This window comes from Hyla sarda, chromosome 3 (assembly GCF_029499605.1).
Source record: "Hyla sarda isolate aHylSar1 chromosome 3, aHylSar1.hap1, whole genome shotgun sequence".
NCBI lineage: Eukaryota > Metazoa > Chordata > Amphibia > Anura > Hylidae > Hyla > Hyla sarda.
Genome location: NC_079191.1, coordinates 315027493 through 315049996, shown reverse-complemented (window position 1 = coordinate 315049996; position 22504 = coordinate 315027493). Strand labels below are relative to the sequence as shown.

The following is a 22504-nucleotide window of genomic DNA, read 5'->3' as shown; positions in this document are numbered from 1 at the left end:
GCTCTGGTCTGCTCGATCTTAGACCAGAGCAGAAGACCCCGGGAGACGGCCGGTGCCAGGTGAGGGGACCTTTGGCCGCCATGCTGGATGATCGGATCACAGCGCTCCATTTAAAGTACCACACTGCCACAGATGCCGTGATCTGTATTGATCACGGCATCTGAGGGGTTAATGGCGGACACACGCGCGATCGCGGTTGTCGGCCATTACCGGTGGGCCGGAAGCTGCCGTGTATGAAGCGAGGACGTAAATGTACGTCTTAGTGCGTGAAGTACAGCCAAACCAGAACGTACATTTATGTCCATGGTCGTTAAGGGGTTAAAACAAGTCAAAATGAGGCTCAGTAGTGTGTGTGTGTGCCCCCTTATGACCTCCCTACAACGCCTCGGCATGCTCCTGATGAGGTGGCGGATGGTCTCCTGAGGGATGTCCAGACCTGGACTAAAGCATCTGCTAACTCCTGCACAGTCTATGGTGCAACGTGGCGTTGGTGGATGGAGCGAGACATGATGTCCCAGATGTGCTCAATCGGATTCAGGTCTGGGGAACGGGTGGGTCAGTCCATAGCATCAATGCCTTCCTCTTGCAGGAACTGCTGACACACTCCAGCCACATGAGGTCTTGCATTAGGAGAAACCCAGGGCCAACCGCACCAGCATATGGTCTCACAAGGGCTCTGAGGATCTCATCTCGGTACCTAATGGCAGTCAGGCTACCTCTGGCAAGCACATGGAGGGCTGTGCGGCCCCCTAAAGAAATGCCACCACACACATTACTGACCCACTGCCAAACCGGTCATGCGGGAGGATGTCGCAGGCAGCAGAACGTTCTCCATGGCGTCTCCAGACTCTCATCTGTGAAGAGCAAAGGGCACCAGTGGTGAATTTGCCAATCTTGGTGCTCTCTGGCAAATGCCAAATGTCCCGCACGGTTTTGGGCTGTAAGCACAACCCCCACCTGTGGATGTCGGGCCCTCATACCACCCTCATGGAGTCTGTTTCTGACCGTTTGAGTAGACACATGCACATTTGTGGCCTGCTGAAGGTCATTTTGCATGGCTCCGGCAGTGCTCCTCATTGCACAAAGGCGGGGGTAGGGGTCCTGCTGCTGGGTTGTTGCCCTCCTACGGCTTCCTCCATGTCTCCTGGTAGTGCCTCCATGCTCTGCACACTATGCTGACAGACACAGCAAACCTTCTTGCCACAGCTTGCATTGATGAGCCATCTTGGATGAGCAGCACTACCTAAGCCACTTGTGTGGGTTGTAGACTCCATTTCATGCTACCACTAGAGTGAAAGCACCGCCAGCATTCAAAAGTGACCAAAACATCAGCCAGGAAGCATAGGAACTGAGAAGTATTCTGTGGTCACGACCTGCAGAACCACTCCTTTATTGGGGGTGTCTTGCTAATTGCCTATAATTTCCACCTGCTGTCTGTTCCATTTGCACAACAGCATGTGAAATTGATTGTCAATCAGTGTTGCTTCCTGATTGGACAGTGTGATTTCACAGAAGTGTGATTGACTTGGAGTTACATTGTGTTGTTTAAGTTTTCCCTTTATTTTTTTGCGCAGTGTACATAAGGCTGGTTTTCCATATAGAGTTTTTTTGTAGAATCTTGTCCTATAGGTTATCTATGTTTTTTTTTGTGTGTGTCTCTGCCAATACACACTGCGGCCAGATATTAAACAGTATTATCTTGGCAAAATAAATATTATATAATGCAATGGGCAGAAGAACTGCCTGACCTGAAATATAAAGCACATCCCAATCTCCAAAGAGGGTTGCCCGCTCCTCATGATCTACTGAAACCACCTCTGTCCACTAAAGCTTGACCCTAATACACTTATTAATGTGATCATATAGTTCTATGTTTACTAATTAAATGATGTTCTTTATTATACAATGCTTATAATTATAACTATAAAATTTGACATCTTCAAAACACTTCACATGGTTTCTTTTACTGTACAGATCGGGAACCAGCTGTGTTTTTTTTTTTTTTTTTTTTTACAGTCAAATAGAAATTGCACTCAAACCACAGTTGTAGTGTTCTTGATAAATCACTTTACTTTAGCCGTATATCTTCATACAAAGATTTCAAATTATGGTAACGTTCAAAGTTGAACGCCGCATCTAGAGTGAAAGTAACTGTTTGCCGGTTAGCTCAGGGGGCTGTTCGGGATCGCCGCGGCGAAATCGCGGCATCCCGAACGGCTGTGACACAGCAGGAGGGTCCCCTACCTGCCTCCTGGTGTCCGATCGCCGAATGACTGCTCAGTGCCCGAGATCCAGGCATGAGCAGTCAAGCGGCAGAATCATCGATCAATGGTTTCCTATGAGAAACCACTGATCAATGTAAAAGTTCAGTGTGTGCAGTGTTATAGCCCCCTAATGGGAGCTATAACATTGCAAAAAAAAAGTGAAAAAAAAAAGTGAATAAAGATCATTTAACCCCTTCCCTAATAAAAGTTCGAATAACCCCCCTTTTCCCATTTAAAAAAAAAAAAAAAACCCAGTGTAAATAAAAATGAACATATGTGGTATCGCCGCATGCGGAAATGTCCGAATTATAAAAATATATCGTTAATTAAACCGCACGGTCAATGGCGTACGGGCAAAAAAATTCAAAATTCCAAAATAGTGTCTTTCTGGTCACTTTTTATATCATGAAAAAAATGAATAAAAAGCCCTCAATAAGTTCTATGAATACAAAAATGGAACGGCTAAAAACATCAGTGCCTTCATACCGCCCCATACGCGGAAAAATTAAAAAGTTATAGGGGTCAGAAGATGACAATTTTAAACGTATACATTTTCCTGCATGTTATTCAGTCAAACCTATATAAGTAGGGTATCATTTTAAACATATGGACCTACAGAATAAAGATAAAGTGTCATTTTTACCGAAAAATGTACTGTGTAGAAACGGAAGCCCCCCTTTGTTTCGCCGTCGATTTTTGGGTTAAATGACTGATTACAAAGTAGAATTGATGGCGCAAAATATAAGCCATCATATGAATTTTTAGGTGCAAAATTTAAAGAGTTATGATTTTTTAAAGGTAAGGAGGAAAAACCCCGGGTCCTTAAGGGGTTAAAGCAAATTTGTTACATATTGCAAATGAGCTGTACTATTCAATAGATTGTAATAGAAGTATACATGCCTGTAACTATGTAACTAGTGACCAGAGCGTTTTTTGCACATCTGACCACTGTCACTTCAAGCATTAATAACTCTGGGATGCTTTTACCTTTCATTCTGATTCCGAGATAGTTTTTTCGTGACATATTCTACTTTATGTTAGTGGTAAAATGTTGTCGATACTTGCATCATCATGAAAAAATTGAAAATTTTGCATTTTTCTAACTTTGAAGCTCTTTATATATTGATTCACATATACAATATGTCTACTTTAGGTTTGCATCATAAAGTTGACATGTTTTTACTTTTGGAAGACATCAGAGGGCTTCAAAGTTCAGCAGCAATTTTCCAATTTTTCACCAAATTTTCAAAATTGGAATTTTTCATGGACCAGTTCAGTTTTGAAATGGATTTGAAGGGCCTTTATATTAGAAATACCACATAAATGACCCCATTATAAAAACTGCACCCCTCAAAGTATTCAAAATGATATTCAGTAAGTTTGTTAACCCTTTAGGTGTTTCACAGGAATAGCAGCAAAGTGAAGTAGAAAATTCAAAATCTTCATTTTTTACACACGCATGTTCTTGTAGGCCCAGTTTTTGAATTTTTACAAGGGGTTAAAGGAGAAAAATCCTCTCATAATTTGTAACCCAATTTCTCTCGAGTAAGGAAATACCTCATATGTGTATGTCAAGTAGAGGGCTCAGAAGGGAAGGAGGCATACCATTTTGGAAACTACACCCCTCAAGGCATGTAACAAGGGGTCCAGTGAGCCTTAACACCCCAATGGTGTTTGACGACTTTTTGTTAAAGTTGGATGTGTAAATGGAAAATCATTTTCACTAAAATGCTGTTTTTTCCCAAATTTTACATTTTTACAAGGGGTAATAGGAGAAATTACCTCCAAAATTTGTAACCCCATTTCTTCTGAGTATGGAAATACCCCATGTGTGGACGTCAAGTGCTCTGCTGGCGCACTATAATGCTCAGAAGAGGATGAGCGCCATTGAGTTTTTGGAAATGGTCAGTCAGGGGAATGAAAGTCGGGGGCCATGTGCATTTACAAAGCCAGCACAGTGGACCCCCCACATGTGAACCCATTTTGGAAACTACACCCCTCACAGAATTTAATAAGGGGTGCAGTGAACATTTACACCCCACTGGCATTTGACAGATCTTTGGAACAGTGGGCTGAGCAAATGAAAAATTAAATTTTTCATTTTCACGGACCACTGTTTCAAAAATCTCTCAGACACCTGTGGGGCGTAAATGCTCACTGTACCCCTTATTACATTCCGTGACGGGTGTAGTTTCCAAAATGGGGTCACATGTGGGGGGGGGGGGGGGGGCATTGTTCTGGCAATATATATAATATCTGGCTTTGTAAACAATTCAATTCCGGACAAATTTTCTCTTCAAAAGCCCAATGGCGCTCCTTCTCTTCATTGTAGTGCACTTGAAGAGCACTTTACATCCACATATGGGGTATGTTCTTACTCAGAAGAAGTGGGGTTACAAATTTTGGGGGGCTTTTTTCCTATTTTCCCTTGTGAAAATTAAAAATTTAGGGTAACACCAGCATTTTAGTGAAAAATTTTTTTTTCTCATTTTCCCATCCAACTTTAACGAAAATGTGTCAAACGCCTGTGGGGTGTTAAGGCTCACTATACCCCTTGTTACCTTCTGTGTGGGGTGCAGTTTCCAAAATGGGGTCACAGGTGGGTATTTATTTTTTTGCGTTTATGTTAGAACCGCTGTAAAATCAGCCACCCCTGTGCAAATCACCAATTTAGGCCTGAATGTACATAGTGCGCTCTCACTCCTAAGCCTTGTTGTGCGTCCGCAGAGCATTTTACGCCCACATATGGGTTATTTCCGTACTCAGGAGAAATTGCGTTACAAATTTTGGGGGTCTTTTTTTCCTTTTACTGCTTGTGAAAATAAAAAGTATGGGGCAACACTAGCATGTTAGTGAAACATTTTTTATTTTTTTATACTAACAGGCTGGCGGGTGTTTACGGGAGCTAGGAGTTTGCTGCAGCTCAAACTTGAAGCAGAAAACTCACTGTAAACTTGCCCGTGTGAATGTACGCTGTACATTCATATGGGGGGGGGGGGGGTACAAACCTCCAGTTGTTGCAAAACTACAACTCCCAGCATGTACTGACAGACCGTGCATGCTGGGAGTTGTAATTTTTCCACAGTGCCACAGCTGGAGGCACACTGGTTGGAAAACCTTCAGTTAGGTTTTGTTACCTAACTCAGTATTTTCCAACCAGTGTGCCTCCAGCTGTTGCAAAACTACAACTCTCAGCATTTACTGATTGCGAAGGGCATGCTGGGAGATGTAGTAGTAACTACAACTCCCAGCATGCAGAGACAGCTGTTTATTGCTTGGGCATGCTGGGATTTGCAGTTTTGCAACATCTGGAGGGCTACAGTTTAGAGACCAATTCACAGTGATCTCCAAACTGTGGCCCTCCTGATGTTGCAAACTACAAATCCCAGTATGCCCAGACAGCAAACTGATGTGAGGGCATAATAAAATAATCACTTCAATCCCAGGAATATTTGCCATTACAGAGCACACAATTCTCAAAGATGGCACCCACCCCAAATCACAGACAGGAGTCAAACAATCAAAGTCATTGTAGTCCATGAGCTCTGATCATCAATTCCCACAAACAGGAGAATGGTGCCCTCTTAACAGCCATCAACTCTATTCAGCACCACTCAGATTCCAGTCACTGGAAAAACCATTGACATAATATTCTAAGCAGAGGACAATCAATGACATTGTCATACAATGCTGTGTTCATGGAAAAGGGTTTTAAAGGCAAAATACTTATAGACTTATGAATTTAATTACTGACCCATCACTAGGTTTCTTTTTAAAGGGAACCTGTCATCAGACTTGACCATATATAACGTTAGGCAATGCATTAAATATGGTAATGTCTTCTTCCTCACCATGAAGTAAGAAAGTTTTCTCCACTGGCACCATAAGTAATTTTCAGGGCGAGTAGCTATACTTACCTAGTCCCGCTGCTCCGGATGTAATCATACCTCTTAGTGGGATTGACAGCTCGGACACAGCCCGTGTCATTGTTCTGCTCCGTCTGCTTAGGAAGTGGAGCGATACCGAGGGCTGTCAATCACGATGAGGGGATGTGATTGCAGTCGGAGCACCTGGACTAGGAGAGTATAGCCTCCAGACCAGGGGACTACTTTTGGGGCTGGCGGGGAACACTTTCTAACTTCATATCCTCACCATCCCTGCTGGCAGGAACGTCCCCCAGGGATGTGAGGAAGAAGACTTTACCATACATAACGGGTTGCTACACTTTATATATAGTAAAACCTACTAACAGATACCCTTGGTAAAATGAAGGAGCATAAGAGAAAATGTGCTTTGGATAAATACATTATTAACAGTACTCTCAATCACATATCTTTAAGCTAGGTAGAGGAGAATAGTGCTACCAGCCAAAGAAAAAACTGACAAAAGGAAATGACAGTAGACCACAATTGAGTATATCTAGGATGCAGGAGAACTGGAGAGTCAAGGAATCACTGTGCAGATATCAAGTGTGCAGCAACTACATTATGGTATCTGGTCAACACTGCCCAGAATCTCTAAAAGCAGTGTTCCACAAACAGGGAGCCTCCAGCTGTTGCTAAACTACAACTCCCAGCATTCCCAGACAACCAAAGGCTGTCCGGGCATACTGGGAGTTGTAGTTTTGTAACAGCTGTGTTTGGTAAACACTGTTATAACGGATGCATTTAGCATATTGCCAGCTCTACGTCATGAACAATACAGACTGTCTTGTAGGAAAATTTAAAAAGGTGGCTATTAATAATGAGACACCTAACCATACACACGAAGGATTAAAACAAATGATCAGTTTTATGTGTTATGTATTTTTTATTGGCATTTTACAGGAAATAAACAAAATATTAACATAACAGAACTCTATGCTGAAGACTTTGTAACTTAAGGAGACGTCAAACACTGTAAACTAAGGTTTCTAAAAACTAAAGCCATGTGAATCCACAAAAGCACTGGTCTATTGTATTTTACAGTCCATAGATTTTACTTCTGTGTGATAGGAAAAGAATTCTGGTCCATCAGCTCTCCAACCTTCTCCTGGAGGACAGCAACCAGTTCAGCTAGGATAAATACATGGGTGTCATCCAAGTCCTGGATGATAAACTTGGTTCCTAAAGCGTTAGTTTCATCCAAGTAAAGAAGGAACTGTTTCATAGCTGGGTCACTGCAAACAAACAAACATCAGAGGGTATATCGGTCATTAAAGCAGCAGAATTTTTTTTTTTTATCTCAAGGGAATCTGTCAGCTCTATGTCATGCCTAGAGCTCAAATGGCAAGGGAGCGATGCAGAGCTACAACATGCACGACTCCTCCCTTCCTGCCTTGACTGAATTACATACATGGCTTAGAGCTGGAAGCCAAGCCCTGTACAACAATCAGTAAAGAGAAGAGGAGTGTCTCCTGCTGCCCTACAATACTTCCTTGACACTTGATCTCTGAGCATGATATATTCTATTATATCTTTTCATGTGACAACACTGAAGAAATGATGCTCCGCTACAATGTAAAGTAGTGAGTGCAGAGCCTGTATAACAATTTTTAATGTGACTTCCTCCTCAAAATAACTCAGCACACAGCCATTAATGTCTAAACTAGGGATCGACCGATTATCGGCACGGCCGATATTATCGGCCGATATTCACATTTTCCCCCGTTATAGATATCGGCTTCTTACCTGCAGATAATGCGCAAAACAAGGCGTGCGCACAAATCGCGGGACTTCAGTCCCAGCCCTGAACTTCAGGCCGGGACTGAAGTCCCGCGATTCGTGCGCACGCCTTGTTTTGCCATGCGGAGCAATTGCCTGACAGCTGACAGCATGGTGGAGCAGGAGCTGTCAGCTGTCCCGCTCCTCCATTCCCTCACCTTTCTCACGCTGCTTCATTCTTGCAGTAGGAGGGAGAGCCGCGGGGACGCCATCCACGGCAGGCCAGCGTTATGACATCACATCATCGCGCCGGCGCCCGGAGATCACGTCCCTGCAGCTCTCACTCACAGTACAAGAACGTAGCAGCATGTGAGGGGAGCACTGCTCGGGCGCTGTATGGATGGACAGGCAAATTATAAGTGAGGGGGGCAAATATAAGTGAGGGGCACATATCAGGGGGGTATTATATGTGAGGAACACAGGACAGGGGGGATATGTGGGGGCACATGACAGCCCCCCTGTCATGTGCCCATATAATGCCCCCCTGATTTATACCCTCGGTCCTGTACCCTCACATATAATCCCCCTGAGGGGGCAGGACATGGGGCATTATATGTGAGGGGCACTGGACAGGGGGAAATATATGTGAGGGGCACAGGACAGGGGGTATTATAAGTCAGGGGGGCATTATATGATTATATGGGCACATGACAGGGGTGGGCTGTCATGTGCCCCCACATATAATCCCCCCGTCATGTGCCCCTCATACATAATACCCCCTGTCCTGTGACCCCCACAGATAATGCCCCATGTCCTGTGTTCCTCACATACAATGCCTCCATCATGTGCCCCCACATATAATGGCCCCTGACATGTGCCCCTCATATATAATGCCCCATGTCCTGTGCCCCTCATATATAATGCCCCATGTCCTGTGCCCCTCACATATAATGCCCCCTGTTCTGCACCCTCAGGGGGCATTATATGTGAGCTGCACAGGACATGGGGCATTATATATGAGGGGCACAGGACAGGGGGTATTATAAGTCAGGGGGGCTTTATACAGGCAGGGGGAGAGAAGCAAGTGGCAGCGACGGTCTCTGGCACCACAAAAGCCGCTACAGTTCATTGATTTAAAGCGCCCGCTTTAAATCAATGATCTGCAGCGGCTTCGGGGGGAGAGAAATAGCCGATAATTTATACCGGAATATCAGTATAAATTATCGGCTACCGGCCTTAACCTCCACAGATTATCGGTATCGGCCCTAAAAAAAAAATCGATATCGGTCGATCCCTAGTCTAAACTATGGCAAAAAAAAAGTGAGTACACCCCTAAGTGGAAAAGTCCAAATCGGGCTCAAGGTGTCAATATTTGGTGTGGCCACCATTATTTTCCAGCACTGCCTTACACCTCTTGGGCATGGAGTTCACCAGAACTTCAGAGGTTTCCAAAGATATCCTCTTCCGCTACTCCATGATTACATCACAGAGCTGGTGGATGTTAGAGACATTGCGCTCCTCCACCTTTTGTTTGAGGATGCCCCACAGATGCTCAGTAGGGTTTAGGTCTAGACACATGCTTGGCCAGGTCATTACTTTTACACTCAGCTTCTTTAGCAAGGCAGTGGTCATCCTGGAGGTGTGTTTGGGGACATTATGTTGAAATAGTGCTCTGCGGCCCAGTCTCTGAAGGGAGGAGATCATGGTCTGCTGTAGTATAACAACCTCTGGATGTGACATTGAGCATGTGCACTGAACCTCTTTGGTTTGCCATGGCGAGGCCTGTTCTTAGTGTAACCAGTCCTGTGAAACCACTGTTTGGTCTGCCAATCGTGCTGCAGCTCAGTTTCAGGGTCTTGGCAATCTTCTTTTAACCTAGGCCATCTTTATGGAGAGCAATATTTCCCCCCCTCCCCCACCCCCAAGTTCCTTGCCATGAGGTGGCATGTAGAACTTTCAGTGATCAATATTAAAGAGTGTGAGAGCTATAACACCAGATTGAAGACACCTGCTCTCCATTCACACCTGAGACCTTGTAACACTAACGAGTCACATTACACAGGGAAGGGAAAATGGCTAATTGAGCCCAATTTGAACATATCCACTTAGGGGTGCACTCATATTTGTTGCCAAGGTTTAGACACTAATGGCTGTGTGTTCAGATATTTTAAGGGGAAAACATTAAAAACTGTTAGGGTGTTCACACGTGTGTATTTTATGCTGCAGATTTGCTATAGCAGATTTTGCCAACCATTAAAGTTAATAGGCAGCAAAAACGTCAGCAGCAGATCTGCAGTAAAAATATGCACACAAAGATATAATAAAATATTTACAAAAATGTGAGGTGTGGACTTACTAATGTGAGATACTGTAGAAAACACAAAAAAAACTGTGAGGCCACGCCCCCTCCTAAATGAAAAGTATATTAAAAAAATGTTTTTTTGTTGGATCTGATGGGTATGCTTTAATGCACTGTTCCAAATTATTATGCACAAAACACATTATAGTTTGTAAAGAACTGAAAATTGTCATTTGTTGTGTTTGCAGCATATTTACTGAAATCAAAAGCTATTTCAACCAAACTTTTAACAACATTTTAACTTTTTAACAGGTCACGTTACATTTTAACATAGGACCCCATATTTGATAGCAGCTTCACAGGTCTTGAATCCATTGAACTTGTGAGTTTTTGGACAGTTTCTGCTTGAATTTGTTCGCAAACTGTCAGCATTGCCTCCCCAAGCTGCTGTTTGGATGTAAACTGCCTACCACCCTCATAGACCTTTTGCTTGAGGATGCTTCAAAGGTTCTCAATAGGATTGAGGCCAGGGGAGGATGGAGGCCAAACCATGACTTTCTCTCCATTTATCCCCATAGCAGCCATTGATGCAGAGGTATTCTTTGCAGCATGAGATGGTGCATTGTTGTGCCTGAAGATGATTTTATTATGGAAAGCATAGTACCAGGGAAGAAAGTGGTCAGTCAGAAACTTCACATACTTTGCAGAGGTCATCTTAACACCTTCAGGGACCCTAAAGGGGCCAACCAGCTCTCTTTTCATGATTCCGGCCCAAAACATGACTCCACCACAACCTTGCTGACGTCGCAGCTTTGTTGGAACAGGGTGACCGTCCACCAACCATCCACTACTCCATCCATCTGGGCCATCCAGGGTTGCACGGCACTCATCAGTGAACAGGACTGTTTGAAAATTAGTCTTCATGTATTTTTCTGCCCAATGGAGCCCTTTCTGCTTGTGAGCATTGGTAATTGGTGGCTGAATAGAAGGTTTATGCACAGTTGCAAGACTCTGGAGGACTCTACACCTTGATGTCCGTGGGACTCCAGAGGCACCAACAGCTTCAAATATCTGTTTGCTGCTATGTAATGGTATTTTAGCAGCTGCTCTCTTGATCCAATGCATGGATCTGGCAGAAATCTTCCTCAATTTGCGTTTATCTGCACAAACCAGTCTGTGCTCTGAATCAGCCACAAATCACTTAATAGTGGGATGATCACGCTTAAGTTTCCATCAAATATTTAATGTTTTCATACCTAGTCCAAGGCATTGAATTATTCCACTCTTTTCGGCAGCAGAGAAATCCTTTTTCTTCCCCATATTGCTTGAAAATGGTGCTCTTTTTAATTATGTGGAACATCTTTAGTAGTTTTTCCTTAAATTGGGCTCACCTGGCAATCTAATTATCACAGATGTCAGAAATTGTTTTCAGTGATGAAAAGAGCCCTGAGACACAATGCTATCCATGAGTTAAACTGAAAAACAAAATATTTAATCTTTCTGACACTTAAATAGAATTTGCATAATAATTTGGAACAGGGTGTAAATGCTGCCATTTATTTTTTTTAAAAACTGTCAAAAATAAGCAAATAAGTGAAATCACTTTTTGTAACACACGTGCAGTTACAAGATAATATTACTAGTTACGATACATTTGGAAAGTCTTCAGTCTCTAATTTTTTTTTCACATATTTTTATGTTGTGGCCTTGTGGTATATCAAATTTTTCATTTTCCCCAATCAATCTGCATTTAATACCCCATAGGAAAGCATACCCCATAAGAAAACATAATTTTAGAAATTTGTGCAAGTTTATTAAAAAGAAAAACATTTAGCATGGACATAAGTATTCAGACCCTTTGCTATGACACTTGAAATTCAGCTACGGGGGCCTTACATTTCTCTTGATCATCTCTTAGATGGTCTATATAAGGTCTCACAGATATATCTTCATATAAAAAAACAAGTAAAACCAAGTGATAAAAGTTGACTGTGGAGCTCAAAGACAGGATTGTGTGGAGGCATAGATCTGGAGAAGGGTACAAAAAAAATTCTACTCTACTGAAAGTTCCCAAGAGCACATTGGCCCCCAAAATTCCTAAATGAAACTGTTTGGAATTACCAGGACTCTTCCTAGAGCTGGCTGTCCCACCAAACTGAGCAATCATAGGGGAAAGGGCCTTGTTCACTAAGAACATAATGGTCTCTTATGGCTGAACTCCAAAGATTCGGAGTGCAGATAAGTGAAGTTTCTAAAAGCTCAACTATCACTGCAGTACTCCACCAATCTGGGATTTATGGCAGAGTGGCCAGAAAGATGCCCCTCCTCAGTAAAATACACATGAAAGGCTAACTGGTTTATCAGACTTTAGAAACAAGGTTCTCTGGTCTGATAAAAACAAGATTAAAGTTCTTGGCCTGAATTCTGAGCATCATTTCTGGAGGGATCCAGGCACTGCTCATCACATGCCCAAAACCATCCTCTACAGGTAAGTCTCTGGAGAGACCTGAAAATGACTGCTCACAGACAGTCCCCATCTCAGCAGACAGAGTTTGAGAGAATCTGCATAGAGGAATGGCAGAAAATCCCCAAATCCAGGTGTGCAAACCTTGTGGCATCATATCCAAGAATAAGACTGGAGGCTGTAATCACTGCCAAAGGTGCCTCAACTATGTACTAAGTTTAGGGCCTGAATACTTAGGTCAATACAATATGTTATTTTTATTAATTAGCAAATGTTTTTAACATTCTAGTTTCACTTTCCAGATGCATTGTATTTGTTTCTACTGATCCCATGTATGTCTGGCAGCTGATTCTTGTTACTCCCCTATTCGTAGAACAGGAAGAACATTGACGTGTACTTACCATTCTACAAGGACTCCCTTAAGAACATTCACCATTTTGACAGGCGAACACTGCCAGGCTAGTCAAGTCTTTGTGATACAACTTCTTTTATAGAACTGTTCTGTTATTAAGATATGACTGACAATGAGTTGGAGATCTAAAATAAAAAGTAATTCTCATCTTAGGAAACCATGTATTAGTTTTGGTACCTTGAAAGAAAAAAGCATTTGCATAGAGGTCGTTCATAAACTTAGACTCTGTATTTTTCCTTTTAACATGCGCAAAAAGGTATAAAAAGGTGCCCACCGTAGCTTGGCGCTTGACAAACCACCCAATTCCTGGTGTAAAAGGAGTGGTACAGTATCTAATCCCTCGTTCTTGGTGGCAGAATGTAGCTTTGATAGTATAAAAGGCACTGTTTTCCATCATCAGCAATCCAGAGAAGACACAAACAAGTTTCCAGGCCCTTCGGGGTCCCAGCAGCAGAAGACACTTGTGTAAAATACATTTTCTGGTATTTACGGACTTCCTTGTGTTTAACGTAATGTACTTTTGGCACCACTGCTTGGGTTAACACAGATTGAGGTGGGAATGCCTGTGCATCTGCACTAGACTAGCGAGGATACAGAGGTAAGTATTTTTTTTATGTTTTGTTACGTTATATATAACATTTGCAGCGCAGACTTTAGTTGTAGTGATGATGTTATATTGAGAACAACTGTTTTATTGGACTAGGAAGCATACTTCCATGACAAAACTAAAGCAAGCTTCTGTAAGAGGTGCAGTCTTTCATTGTGAAACACCCAAATTTGGGATTTTACTTTTCAGAAAGAGAAACCCATTAGAAAATGTTCCTTTGGATGGAAGTGATGCTTGTCAAAACATGTCCTTACTTTCTAATGTGATGTCTTTATATTTATCACACTATAATGCACGTATATCCCCCTGATACTGAAAGGTACGGCATTACTTAAAATATATTATATATACACACACACAAGGAAACACAACTCTGAGCCCCCATACACATTAACTAAGAGGTGTCAGTGTTATCCACCAATCAGGAACTCCAAATGAGATGTGGAAAAGATCTATTTCAGCGCTAACCACTCGTCTCGGATCAAACACACATTTTGTGTGATAAATATGGAAAATATGTTCTTTATTGGACCAGTTACAGACGCGTTTCGAACACACCGTATAAGTTCAAATTGAGGAGGATACTGTATGTCTCGTAACTCATCTGTGACTGGCCCAATAAAGAACATATTTTCCATGTTTACCACACAGAATGTGTTTAATCCGAGGCGATACAGATCCTGGTCTTTTTCCACATCTCCTTTGAAGTTCCTATTGTATTTGGTTGAGGTTTTTCTTGCATGCCAATTCTAGGACAAGCTGTTATAAGTTGTTGTGTCATTCACACAATGCCATAAGGTGAGCAATAGACCCTTTATCTTTACCCCAGCACATACCTGATTAGGACTGTATTACCCTATGGGAAGCTCTACTATTTTTTTTCCTTTTCCTAGCTATTGCAGCCACCAATCAGGTCAATTCTTACATTTTAAAACCTAAATTAGAAATAGAAAGGCCGGACGCTGACTGGTTGTTAACTACAAAACTGACACTTCCTGTGCACCTTCATGATCTGCATCTGACTCCTACAAATCCAGCATGGGTATATGAAGGTAATCTCCGCAATTGAACTTCTTTCTTTCCTCAGACTGTCACGTGGACCTACATGCAGATTAGCTCTAGAAGGGACCATTTACACGACGTATTTTCCGAGTAGAATTCTGCTCTGGAAAATCTGATGTATTGAATGGGATTCTGCAGCACCAGTACATTAAATTTCCGCAGCAGGAATTCCAGAACCCAGATTCCACTGAAAGAATAAACACGTTAGGGGAGATTCAGCAAGAACTGTGCGAGGAAGAGTGTTGCAGTTTCATTTTTACCCCATTAAGAACTCCGCCCATTTTGGCCTTAAAGGGGTACTCCACCCCTAGACATCTTATCCCCTATCCAAAGGATAGGGAATAAGATGTCTGATCACAGGGGTCCTGCTTCTGGGGACCCCTGTGATCTCATACCCCGCTGTCTCCACTGCACAGAGTAAACTCGCTCTGTGCTTAATGATGGGCGATACAGGGGCCGGAGCATCGTGACGTCACATGCCACCCCTCAATACAAGTCTATGGGAGTAGACTTGCATTAAGGAGGCAGGGCCGTAACGTCACGAGGGGGCGGGGCCGTGACATCACAATGCTCCGGCCCCTGTATCGCCCTTCATTACGCCCAGAGCGAGTTTGCTCTGTGCAGTGATGACAGCGGGGTACCGCAACCGAGATCACGGGGGTCCTTAGCAGTGGGACCCCTGTGATCAGACATCTTATTCCTTATTTCGATAGGGGATAAGATGTCTAGGGGTGGAGTAGCCCCTTAAGGCCTTCTCATAAATCATAACTCATTTTCATCCACAGACAAGTATGAGGGCTTGTTGTTATGGTGCAACCCAAAAAATACTATGTGTGGTGAAATTGCAAAGAAAAACGCAACTTTGAAAATTTTTGGAAGGTTTGGTTTTCATGCTGTACAATTTACATAAAAAATTACATGTTTTCTTTTTTCTGTTTGTCAATACGGTTAAAATGATACCCATGATTACATACTTTTCTATTATTGTACCGCTTTAAAAAAAAATCTCAAACTTTTTAACCAAATTAGTACATTTAAAATTCCTCTATTTTGAGGGCTGTTGCTGCTTGGTTGGTATTTGGCTGAAAATAAAAATAGGGTGAACCCTATTCATGTTTTCTTTTTTTTTTTATATTTAATTATTTATTTTAAAAAAATGAAAAAAAAAAAAAAAAGCATAAAGGTTCCCCCAATTTTTATTCTCACAAATACCAACCAAGCAGCATCAGCCTGACATTACCAGGGTAGGTGAGGACCATTGTTACTGGCCCTCCCCAGCCTAAATAACACCAGCCTTTTACCGCCTAGGCTCAGGAGCGCCATTTTTGACTAGGGATCGACTGATTATCGGTTTGGCCGATATTATCAGCCGATATTCACAATTTGACATTATCGGTATCGGCAATTACCTTTATATATAAAGAAAATAATTTCCTCTGTAGTATTCAGCAGCTAATAAGTACTGGAAGGATTGAGATTTTTTAATAGAAGTAATTTACAAATCTGTTTAACTTTCTGGCACCAGTTAAAAAAAAGTTTACCACCGGAGTACCCCTTTAACGACAAAGGACGTATATTTACGTCCTCCGCCGGCTCACGCTATATTCCCTGCGTCATATCGGGTCGGTCCTGACGGCCATCAACGGCCGGGACCCACGGTTAATACAGGACATCACCGATCGCGGTGATGCCCTGTATTAACCTTTCAGACGTGGCGATCAAAGCTGACCGCCGCGTCTGAAGCGAAAGTGAAAGTATCCCGGCTACTCAGTCAGGCTGTTTGGGACCGCTGCGGTGAAATCGCGGCGTCCCGTACAGCTTGCAGGACACTGGGAGGGACCTTACCTGCCTCCTCGGTGTCCGATCGGCAAATGACTGCTCCGTGCCTGAGATCCAGGTAGGGGCAGTCAAGCGCCGATAACACTGATCACAGGTGTATTAATACACGCCAGTGATCAGCATAGGAGATCAGTGTGTGCAGTGTTATAGGTCCCTATGGGACCTATAACATTGCAAAAAAAAAAAGGTAAAAAAAAAAAAGTGTTAATAAAGATCATTTAACCCCTTCCCTAATAAAAGTTTGAATCACCCCCCTTTTCCCATTAAAAAAAAAAAAAACTGTGTAAATAAAAACAAACCTATATAAGTAGGGTATCATTTTACTGTATGGACCTACAGAATAATGATAAGGTGTCATTTTTACCGAAAAATGCACTGCGTAGAAACTGAAGCCCCCAAAAGTTACAAAATGGGTTTTTTTCTTCAATTTTGTCGCACAATTATTTTTTTTTCCGTTTCGCCGTAGATTTTTAGGTAAAATGACTGATGTCATTGCAAAGTAGAATTGCTGTTGAGCAAAAAATAAGCCATAATATGTATTTTTAGGTGCAAAATTGAAAGAGTTGTGATTTTTTAAATGTAAGGAGGAAAAAACGAAAATGCAAAAACCCTGAGTCTTTAAGGGGTTAATGTCAAAGTGGTCCTTAAGTGGTTAGAAGTTTTTCTTGTAAGTCATGGACGGGCAGCAGGCATAGCAGGGACACTTACTGTATCCTCTCACCAGCCTCCTGAACTAATGCTCTGATCATACAGATCTGCAACAACTCACAGAAGAAACAGCCAGTGATACAGATGATAGATGGTGTCCAGCACCAGGACACATCTGCAGCCTCCCCTCAGACCTCGTTACCAGACTTCACTAACTTTGTGTCAATGTTCTCCTGAATAGTTCCAGGAGTCAGAGGCTCAGGACGCCTGAATCAAACACAACATAATGTAAAAAAAAAAGTTGTCTTTAATCCACAAAACTACAACTCCCAGCAGACTGCTGCTACCACATTTACCACTGCCGTGAACTACATAGGATTAAACGAACATCACGCGCAGTCTCAGACTAATATAGAAGACGTCTTACCTCCCGGACAGGAAGCACGACCGCCCTATATACAAGGAACACAGACACCGCTCACGTGACTCTCCCACCACACCGGAAGTGCCGCTCAGAGAAGGACAGCTAAGAAAAGACTTCCTTCTTCCGGCCCCGCCCCTCCCGAGCGCAGCCAATAAGTGAGCCACCTTTACATGATTGACGTCACGAAACGGCTGTGAAACTCTCTGTACTTGATTTCTACATTAGAGTGATTTGTCCACAGTGCAGTGATCGGAGGACGGGTCAGGATAATAAAGGAGGTGGTGACCAGATCCGAAATATACTATATACCGAAAAAGGAGATCTGTTGGAAAGTGCGCCGCCTAGTGGGCGAAGGTGCAGTGAATTGGTTGGTCTCCCGTTGGCGCCCTCTTCTGGTGTGACAGTGTACAGCATGCTTTCCTCCCGCTCTGGTAGAGCTCTATGTATTCGCCAAAATGCAATGTTCACACGCAGTGGTCTTTTTCTCAAATAACTACGATTAAATTATGCAAGGTGTGCATTACCTTTACATTACACTCAATAACTGGGAAAACCCCTTTTTTTTAAATTTTTTTAAAGACACTCTTTGTATCGGAAAACAGCAGGGGGTTAAACAATTGGGGAGATTTATTAAAACCTGTGTAGAGGAACTCCACAAAATGAAGGAAGTCTGGTTGCTATAGGCAACTGCACCACTTTTTCTTTGCACTGGTTTTGATGAATCTGCCACCATGTTCTAGTTACCACAGAATTCAGCGAACAGCTCTCCATTTTCACTTATTTCTATGACACCATTGCACCCCATAATGCCTTCAAGCTCGGCCGCCTCGATGGATTTGGATATCACCCATTCAGCTCTCTATAGAAACTCTTTGAATTGTAAGGGCCTATTCACACGGCGGAATGCTGCCTGATATGAAAGCCCAATACACTTCTATGGGATTCCGTACTCCCCTTGACACTTCGGAAATCCCGCTTGTGGGATTTCCGAAGTGTCCAGGGGAGTGTGGAATCCCATAGAAGTGTATTGGGCTTTCATTTCAGGCGACATTCCGCCGTGTGAATAGGCCCTCAGTCAGCGGTAGAGATAAACGAACTTACAGTAAATTCGATTCGTCACGAACTTCTCGGCTCAGCAGTTGATGACTTTTCCTGCATAAATTAGTTCAGCCTTCAGGTGCTCCGGTGGGCTGGAAAAGGTGGATACAGTCCTAGGATACTCTTTCCTAGGAATGTATCCACCTTTTCCAGCCCACCGAAGCACCTGAAGGCTGAACTAATTTACGCAGGATAAGTCATCAACTGCCGAGCCGAGAAGTTCGTGACGAATCGAATTTACTGTATGTTCGCTCATCTCTAGTCAGCGGCATTTGTCGACACATAACATAGGATCATAGTAAGGTGCCTTACCAGTGTTCTAAATCTGGCTACAATTGTTCTCTCACTGACCGCTTCATATCTGGTGAGTGCAACATAAATAGGAATCCAACCCGCCGCTCCTTACCCCACTTTTACTCCCCTTTACCTTTCTTGGTTCTCTCACACTTTATTATTTTACTCTTAAGGCTCAAATCACACTACACATTTTCTGAGCACAGTTCTACTTGGAAATTCTGATGCAGCAGACTCCCTTTGTTCATACTGTAGAAATTCTGTGGTTGAAATTCTGTGGCAGAATTTTACCACAGACTGCATTGCTATCAATAAGGACAGCACATATTCTGGCAGTCCCAGCACTGCTGGCACATGGTGCCCATGGAGGGGGGCATTTACTAAGGGGTTTAGTCATTTTTTTCTGACTATTTTTGGCGCAAAATTGTCGCAATTGCGCCTACCCTATAAATTGTGCGACTTTCCCTAGCAAGAGCTAGAAAGTCAAAAAAAAAATTCCCGCTTAATTTACGCAAGTTTTCAGTTTTTACTTGCAGTGGTCAGGAATTTATTAACTGAGACAGTCGCAGTTGCGCAATAAACTATCGCAACGGCCATAAAAATTGACTAAATTTACTCCAGCTCCAACATGGAGCAGGAAAAGATGCTGCCGCCCAGGCCCCGACATACTTTCTCCCCGCTACCCTCACTGCGCTACCGGGACACTGCAGTGATTTATATCCCCCCCCTCTCACCTGCCAGCGCCACACAACTTCCATCTGTCTGCTGTTGCAAGACTACAAGTCCCAGCATGGCCTTACAGTGAGGACACGCTGGGAGTTGTAGTCTTGTAGCAGCGGGAGCTGAGCGGCGCGGGCGGGAGACAAGGGGAGGGGGGGTAGCTAGGAGGCCGTATGAGGAGCCCGGGTGGGAGACAAGGGGGGTAGCGGGGAGACCGTATGAGGAGCCCGGGCGGCTGCACTGTAATGTCAGCCCGGGCTCCTGCCCTGAGAGCCATAGGCTTTGGCTGTCAGGGCATGCTGGGTGTTGTAGTTTTGCAACAGCTGGAGGGCCACAGTTTGCAGACCACTGGTGTGTGGTCTGTAAACTGTAGTCCTCCAGCTGTTGCAAAACTAAACAGCTGAAGGGGACCGGCGAAGAAGTTCACTTACCCTTCCGAGGCTCCAGCGACGATCGCTGACGGAGATCGTCGCGCGGCAGTGTCGTGCAGCGCTGGATCCTACGGAAGCCGGTAAGTTGCGCAAGCTTCCCAACCAGGGTGCCTCCAAATGTTGCAAGACTACAACTCCCAGCATGCCTGGACACCCTTTGGCTGTCCGGGCATGCTGGGAGTTGTAGTTTTGCAACAGCTGGAGGCACCCTTGCTGGGAAACACTGGCCTAAAACAGTGTTTCCCAACCAGGGTGCCTCCAGATGTTGCAAGACTACAACTCCCAGCATGCCTGGACAGCCATTGGCTGTCCGGGCATGCTGGGAGTTGTAGTTTTGCAACAGCTGGAGGCACCCTTGTTGGGAAACACTGGCCTAAAACAGTGTTTCCCAACCAGGGTGCCTCCAGATGTTGCAAGACTACAACTCCCAGCATGCCTGGACAGCCATTGGCTGTCCGGGCATGCTGGGAGTTGTAGTTTTGCAACAGCTGGAGGCACCCTTGTTGGGAAACACTGGCCTAAAACAGTGTTTCCCAACCAGGGTGCCTCCAGATGTTGCAAGACTACAACTCCCAGCATGCCTGGACAGCCATTGGCTGTCCAGGCATGCTGGGAGTTGTAGTTTTGCAACAGCTGGAGGGCCACAGTTTGCAGACCCCTGGTTTGTGGTCTGTAAACTGTAGTCCTCCAGCTGTTGCAAAACTAAACAGCTGAAGGGGACCGGCGAAGAGGTTCACTTACCCTTCCGAGGCTCCAGCGACGATCGCTGTCGGAGATCGTCGCGCGGCAGTGTCGTGCAGCGCTGGATCCTACGGAAGCCGATAAGTTGCGCAGGCTTCCCAACCAGGGTGCCTCCAGTTGTTGCAAGACTACAACTCCCAGCATGCCTGGACAGCCTTTGACTGTCCAGGCATGCTGGGGCTTGTAGTTTTGCAACATCTGGAGGCACCCTGGTTGGGAAACACTGTTTTAGGCCAGTGTTTCCCAGCCAGGTTGCCTCCAGATGTTGCAAAACTACAACTCCCAGCATGCCTAGACAGCCTTTGACTGTCCAGGCATGCTGGGACTTGTAGTTTTGCAACATCTGGAGGCACCCTGGTTGGGAAACACTGTTTTAGGCCAGTGTTTCCCAGCCAGGTTGCCTCCAGATGTTGCAAAACTACAACTCCCAGCATGCCTAGACAGCCTTTGACTGTCCAGGCATGCTGGGACTTGTAGTTTTGCAACATCTGGAGGCACCTTGGTTGGGAAACACTGTTTTATTCCAGTGTTTCCCAGCCAGGTTGCCTCCAGATGTTGCAAAACTACAACTCCCAGCATGCCTAGACAGCCTTTGACTGTCCAGGCATGCTGGGGCTTGTAGTTTTGCAACATCTGGAGGCACCCTGGTTGGGAAACACTGTTTTAGGCCAGTGTTTCCCAGCCAGGTTGCCTCCAGATGTTGCAAAACTACAACTCCCAGCATGCCTAGACAGCCTTTGACTGTCCAGGCATGCTGGGACTTGTAGTTTTGCAACATCTGGAGGCACCCTGGTTGGGAAACACTGTTTTAGGCCAGTGTTTCCCAGCCAGGTTGCCTCCAGATGTTGCAAAACTACAACTCCCAGCATGCCTAGACAGCCTTTGACTGTCCAGGCATGCTGGGGCTTGTAGTTTTGCAACATCTGGAGGCACCCTGGTTGGGAAACACTGGCCTAAAACAGTGTTTCCCAACCAGGGTGCCTCCAGATGTTGGGAAACACTGGCCTAAAACAGTCACCCTGGTTGGGAAACACTGTTTTAGGCCAGTGTTTCCCAACCAGGGTGCCTCCAGATGTTGCAAGACTACAACTCCCAGCATGCCTAGACAGCCTTTGACTGTCCAGGCATGCTGGGACTTGTAGTTTTGCAACATCTGGAGGCACCTTGGTTGGGAAACACTGTTTTAGGCCAGTGTTTCCCAGCCAGGTTGCCTCCAGATGTTGCAAAACTACAACTCCCAGCATGCCTAGACAGCCTTTGACTGTCCAGGCATGCTGGGACTTGTAGTTTTGCAACATCTGGAGGCACCCTGGTTGGGAAACACTGTTTTAGGCCAGTGTTTCCCAGCCAGGTTGCCTCCAGATGTTGCAAAACTACAACTCCCAGCATGCCTAGACAGCCTTTGACTGTCCAGGCATGCTGGGGCTTGTAGTTTTGCAACATCTGGAGGCACCCTGGTTGGGAAACACTGGCCTAAAACAGTGTTTCCCAACCAGGGTGCCTCCAGATGTTGGGAAACACTGGCCTAAAACAGTCACCCTGGTTGGGAAACACTGTTT

At 44.3% G+C, this 22504-nt stretch overlaps 1 protein-coding gene across 3 annotated transcripts in view; it reads right to left on the bottom strand.

Moving 5' to 3' along the window:
* The window catches only part of SERAC1 (serine active site containing 1), a 106809-nt gene extending 88582 nt beyond the window's left edge, over positions 1-18227 (bottom strand). The window contains exon 1 of one of the 3 annotated variants that reach the window (XM_056567100.1): positions 17665-18227. The gene's annotated coding sequence lies outside the window, so the exon portion shown is untranslated. The remainder of the gene's footprint in view (positions 1-17664) is intronic. The other 2 variants (XM_056567098.1, XM_056567099.1) reach the window with 2 other exon arrangements.
* Between the last annotated feature and the right edge of the window lie 4277 nt (positions 18228-22504).